This window comes from Chrysemys picta, chromosome 4, assembly GCF_011386835.1.
Source record: "Chrysemys picta bellii isolate R12L10 chromosome 4, ASM1138683v2, whole genome shotgun sequence".
NCBI lineage: Eukaryota > Metazoa > Chordata > Testudines > Emydidae > Chrysemys > Chrysemys picta.
This window is the reverse complement of record NC_088794.1, coordinates 96,850,640-96,857,353: the sequence shown is the minus strand read 5'-3', so window position 1 is coordinate 96,857,353 and position 6,714 is coordinate 96,850,640.

Genomic DNA, 6,714 nt, shown 5'->3' with positions numbered 1-6,714 from the left:
AATTCAAAGAGTCTATGAAATTTAGGCTTCCTGAGAAACAAAAATGTGTGTACTGGGCCTTATATACTCCTATATTTGTTAAGGCCACCCATGTTGTGGGAATTGCTGGCTCAGTAGACTGGTAATGGGTTAGTGGAATTTTTTTTACCACTGGGTTGCCTATTTAAGTCTAGCTCTGTATAGTGTTGATCATAAGGTTTTTAGCATCTAATGGTTGTTCAGTTCCTATGTGACATGAGTTTTCTGGTCTCCATTCAGTGGATAGATGTCCATGTCCCAAAAATCTGTCATAGCTGCCACTAATTGGCAATTAGTGGCAGCTATTGACAGTCATAATGGAGAGATCGAGTACAGAATGGTCACTGAAATGGGATTAATCTATACAAACATTTTCTCCCTAAAAATTCCTGCATTTGCTACTACATTTTCAACTCTATTAGTGATAGTAGTGGTGGAAGCCCTAGCAAAGACAAGTTTTGACCAATCTATTGTCTAATTTTGACAATGTGCCAAACAACTAAACCAAATATAAATGTGATTTCATATTTTTTTATCTATGCCAAGAAAAAGGAGATTAAATGCAATTTCTGTTAGTGATGATTGATGACTTCAGATAAGAACCAACCCAAAACTTTGCCCAAATTTGGGCCAAATCTAACCGCCCACATTTTTTCAAATTCAAAAATGATTGGTAATTTTTTTTACTAAAATTATATTTCAGTACTAAGCAGCTCTGAAATTCCAGCTTTTCACAAGAATTAAAAATGGAAGAGTCAATATGATGAGAGGCTGTTTTCATGGAACCAATATTTCAGCTCCACTCAATCAGGAAGGAACTGGAAACTGGTGCAAAGCCTGTTCTTATGAGATTTCCAACTCAGTTTTATCGATCCACATGGTTCAGCTAGAAGTTTGGCTAAGTATTGAACCAGCGGGGTTTTTTTCTGAACCAAATCACCGAACTTTTAGGGATCATCCACCATCACTGATTATCATAGTAAAATCCAGGATCTAGCCTAAGTCATCCTAAGCCATCAACTGAAACACCATCCTTGTGAGCAGGCTTGCCAGCCTTTTGAGTGTGCCTAGTGAAATAAAGTCAACTGTCACTACATCACGACATTTACGGCATGATGTTGCAATGTCCCGTGTTGTTACTTTAGTGTAACATCATGATAATGCATCCACATATTATGTAGCAGCAAAGCATCATCACCTTGTGTTGCAATGTTGCTGCTATAACGGTGCCAATACTCAAAGAAAGCCCACAAATATTCATTGTTTTTAAAAGAATTAACTCCTTTTACTCCCCTTCTGTGTTTGCTTCTCACTAATATTCTAGCAAACAAGTTTATTGGCAAAGATGATTGCAGAAACAGCAAATTTAAGGGAATTCAGGAAAATATTTGAGGAAAATCAATTTAAAATTCATTTTCTGCAAACATTCACACTGGAAATCTGATTATGAGTTACATTCATCTAGCCATATCATGTAATCTATGTGACCAGTCACACACATTTAATTTCAGACACTTATTATGATTAATGAATAAACTAGAGAAAATCATTGTGCTCATAGATGATTTTCCAACAGAAAAAATGTGAAATTCTTCTGATAAAGTATCCATTAGGAATTACTCTCCTAACTCTAGTTCCCATATGTTTTGGGGATCAAAAGTGATTTTGTGATCTGCAAATCTCTCTCAAGCTCTGTGTGTAAGACATAGGATCACCTTATTAAAACTGGAGTCATCCTGAAAAATCTGGGACAGGTGATAATCACAACTTCAGCACATAAAGTGCTAACCTAACAGTAGTGGGAGTCAGATGACTAAAACCTTGCATGCTACTTTGAAATTTTAGGGCATGTAAGTGTATAAATTCATCAGCTTGATGTCAATGAGAATCAGGCCCTGGATCTTCTTTCTTCCTTTTGTCACTTAGAACAGATTCTCAGGGCTAGATGAATGTAGATTTTGTATTTGATTGGACAATAGCCTCCCACATTTTCATGCTCAGAGTATGTATTGGAGACAGCAATAGATAATTTCATCTGTGCTAGAGATCACTGTGTTCCTGTTACCAGGAAATAGTTAATATTCTTCCCCGCTAGGGCCCACATGCACCTGCAGGTCTGTGGTGTGTGGTTTCTTCTCACAGCTGCATCTGTGACTCTGCAGCCTACATGGAGGTTATAAAGTGTAAATGGAGAGTTTGTGAGATTACCCTTCAGTGGTAATGCAGCCTCAAGGGCTAGTACAGAGGCAGTGAAACCACTATCTTAGTAGAGAAGCAATTTCTCTGTGGTGAGCAGTTTCAACGAAGCACAATTCTCAGCTGTTATATTTCCCACTTATACAGTATCTTCCATCTGAAGATATACATCAGTTAATGCATCTTTACAACACCCATTTGAAGTAGATATTTGTTATTATCATCCTGATTGTCCAGATGAAGAAAACGAGATAGAGAGAGGTTAAATAAGTTGCTTGCGGTCACAGACAGCAAGTCTGTGGCAGAGCAAGATATGGAATTCAGATCTTCTGATTCCCAGTCCTGTGCTTTAGCCACTCAATCATCCTTCTTCTCCCATAGTTAGTTATCTAATAGCCTTAAGCAAGGAAAGAATTGTTAATCCCAATGGCTAAAACCCATAGTTAACTATATCAGCTAGCTCACAGCAGCCAGGGGATTACTGGGGTCAGGAGTTATAAGGGAGAGTTGTCTGCTAGCCCTGGGCAGAGGGAATAGTAATTAGGATCATCTGTTATAAACTACACTCACATGTTCTGAATAAAATGACAGCAAAAGGGCTTGATTCTTTCCTGCATCTGAGGTCTGCTTGGTGCAGGAGCGGTGGAATGTGAGTGTTGAGCTCATCAGGAAGCTGGTTATAACTCCCTGTTTCTGTGGGCTGATCTACTTTGGCCCTAGCTCTGGCATGAGTTAAAGTAACTGCTAGGCAGCTCTAGCTTATGCAGCCGTAGGATTCTGTTAGAGACGATGCCCCAACTAAGAATCAGCACTTGAGGAAAAGTCCCCCTGCCATTCTTTACTTGCTCTCTTGTCCCTATGCCATGCCATGGTGGGGTGGGGACAGTTGGTATGTGAGCCAGATGCACTGGCTTTATGCCAGCTGAGAATGCCCTGCTATTAGGGGAATTTTTAGCCAAAGGCACCAGTGTAGGCCTCTATTCTTAGTAAAAAATGTCCTGGGATCTTTAAGCTACACCTTCTAAACAGAAAGAGGAGGCTTTCATGCAGAAAATAAGAGCACACGTGCACCCAAATATGGTAAGACTGCATGCACAAGTCAGGCAAATGCAGACAAATGGAATTACCATACACAATTCCTGCTCCACTTTTGAAGATGGAGTTGTGACAATTTACCCCATTAGGCTTTATGGGGGGGTGCTTATAAATATATGTATGATATAACTGGAATAGGGTTTTGCTACATATCCCATGTAACATATCTATGTAACGGTTATGATCTACTGGTTATGTTCATCCTAGTTGTATGCAGGTACCATTTGTGTGTTCAAAGTTATGTATACTTGTTTGATTTCTCAGTAAGCTTTGTGAGGCATTTGGTCAGCTTCTTTAGGAAGGAATTCGCAAGGTTAAGTACCCGATCAGCAGGGCCGGCTCCAGGCACCAGCCTGGCAAGCAGGTGTTTAGGGCGGCCGCTCCGGAGAGGGGCGGCACGTCCAGCTATTCAGCGGACGGTCCCTCGCTCCCACTCGGAGCGAAGGACCTCCCGCCAAATTGCCGCCACAGATCGCAATCGCAGGGGGGGTTTTTTTTTTGGTTTATGGAGTTTTTTTGGCTGCTTGGGGCAGCCAAAACCCTGGAGCTGGCCCTGCCGATCAGGAAGCATTGGGGGAACAATGCATCTTGGAATGCTCCAATCCACATAAGAAGTCTTTCTGGAGACATACAAGATACCATAAAAAGAACAGGAGTACTTGTGGTACCTTAGAGACTAACAAATTTATTTGAGCATAAGCTTTCGTGGCTACAGCCCACTTCTTCAGATGCATAGAATGGAACATATCTGAAGCAAGATACCATGTGGACAGTGGCTTCTGCCTGTAAAGACTGAGTCATGCATGGACATGTGACTTGCCCAGGTGACTCCATCTTGGAGCTGGACTTTGCATAGGAGTGAGAAGGGGGGTCTTGACCCACAAGAGAGAGTCTATTTAAACCCATGGGAGACCCCTCCATGTTGTCTTCAGCTGGCTAAAGAAGGAGCCTCTTCACCCCACCCCAGGATAGTTGAAGGAAACTGGAACAAAGGACAATAACTACAGGGGGTGTGAGTGATTGCTGGACCCAGGCTAAAAGGAGATTAGCCTGTAAAAGGGAGCATTCTGGAACTGGTGAGGATATTATCTGTATTTAATTTGATTAGGCCTAGATTTGCGCATTTTATTTTATTTTGCTTGGTGACTTACTTTGTTCTGTCTGTTACTACTCGGAACCACTTAAATCCTACTTTCTGTATTTAATAAAATCACTTTTTACTTATTAATTAACTCAGGGTATGTATTAATACCTGGGGGAGCAAACAACTGTGCATATCTCTCTATCAGTGTTATAGAGGGTGAACACTTTATGAGTTTACCCTGCATAAGCTTTATGCAGGGTAAAACGGATTTATTTGGGTTTAGACCCCATTGGGAGTTAGACATCTGAGTGCTAAAGACAAGCACACTCCTGTGAGCTGTTTTCAGGTAACCTGAAGCTTTGGGGCAAGTAATTCAGACCCTGGGTCTGTGTTGGAGCAGCCGGGAGTGTCTGGCTTAGCAAGACAGGGTGCTGGAGTCCTGAGCTGGCAGGGAAAATAGGAACAGGGGTAGTCTTGGCACATCAGTTGGCAGCTCTCAGGGGGGTTTCTGTGATCCAACCCATCACAGGAGTTTTACTTAATGTCCATGCAATGAAGACAGCATCTCATTTTCAAGCAAAAGGAACTCATGTTATATGAGGCTATGTAACTGGAAGGAGATGCTGTCATTCTGTTTTCTGTGTGTTGCACCTTTAAGGGAAAATCTTCTCTGCACTACCTGCACTGTTTGTTTGTTTTGTTTTGTTTGTTTTTTGCTTCTCGTCCAAAATACAAGTGTTACAGATCGAGCCTCTGTTTTCTTATTCTCTCTCTCATGGAGACTTTATATTTGTGCTTTCTTGTTTTTTGCTTTTCTTAATCTGAAATAAAAGTTGCCTGGAATGTTTTCCCATTCATAAAACAGAACAGTCCCCATTTCTGACCACACCACCTGGTTCTCAATTTATCTGCCTTGGAAGGCTGAGGGTTTGAATTAACATTCCTAGGATTATTATTATTATTTTATTTATTATTTGTATTACCAAACTACCTAGGAACCCTAGTCATGATCCAGGGGCTGTACACACAGAACAAAAAGCTGGTCCCAGCCCTAAGGAGCTTACAATCTAACTTGTGGTTTATGGATTTTTAAGGGTCTGATTCTCCCTTTAGTTATGGTAGTGTAACTTAGTTGGAGATACTCCTGATTTGTGCTTGTGTAAATGAGAGGAGAATCAGGCCCTATGTGTTTCAAAGCTGGTGCTATGCAACTAAGCCATCTGCCTCTGGCCACACAGGGGAGTAATGCCAAATTAGGCAATAAAAGACATTGCTTACTTTGAACAACCTTTTATTTTCCTCCTTAAATTATTTTTAGTTAAACAACTTTTTGCCAAGGAGCTCTGTCTATGTACAGAACTGCTCTGGTCACCAGCACTGTTACTAGGGCCTTGAGCTTTATGGCCCTCATAACACTGAAGGGCGAAGGTCAAGCTGTGGAGCCATTGTGCCAGCCCCACATTTCTTTTTAAACACATATGAGAGACAAAGCTCCCCTGAGACCCCTATGGAAAACTGCCTCAGGGGGAGATGGGACAGAGAGCAAGAGAGCACTGGCCTGACAGATAAAAGCTACATCAAAAGAAGCAGGGAGCAGCTGTCCATCTGGAGAGGGGGGGTTTCTTTTCTTTTCTTTTCTTTCAACGGGGAGAGCGAGACTGTCTCAGAGAATAGTCTTAAAGTATTTTGCATGCAAAGAAAAAAAGGGGGGAAAACAACCCATAAGGAGGAGGGTAGAAAAGCCCCCACACCAAACAGAAGGAGGTGCTGCTTGCCTGGAATCTCAGGTTGAATCACTTAAATCACTTTTAGTGTCTCCAATGTAAGTTACTGCCTCTGTTTATAGAGTTACAGCGAGAGGCCCAAAGTGAACACACTTCCCAAATCAACATCTGAACTCTGGTCTGAATCAAAATTAATATCATAAACTTCAAAACTCCTTCATTCTGACAAAGCTTTTGTTCTGTGCATGGGTCCATTTTAAGTCTGTATCTCCATAAGGAAGAAACATATCCTGATCCACAGACAGCTCACTGTATTTGCTGTAGCATAGACTATTTCATTACACAAAATCTCCAGTGCATATAATAGCTAATAATAACCTTGGTACATACTGATAACTGTTGATTATTAAAACAGTACAAAGTTACTCAACTGTTCTAACAGTAACACATTCCATGTACTTATTTTATTCATGTATTTAGCTTTAGATACACAAAAAGCCCCAGTTCCCAGTCGTAGACGCTTTAACAGTTACACACACACACCCACCCCCCTCAGCCCAAACAAATCCAGCAGCAAATCCCAGCCCATATAATAAA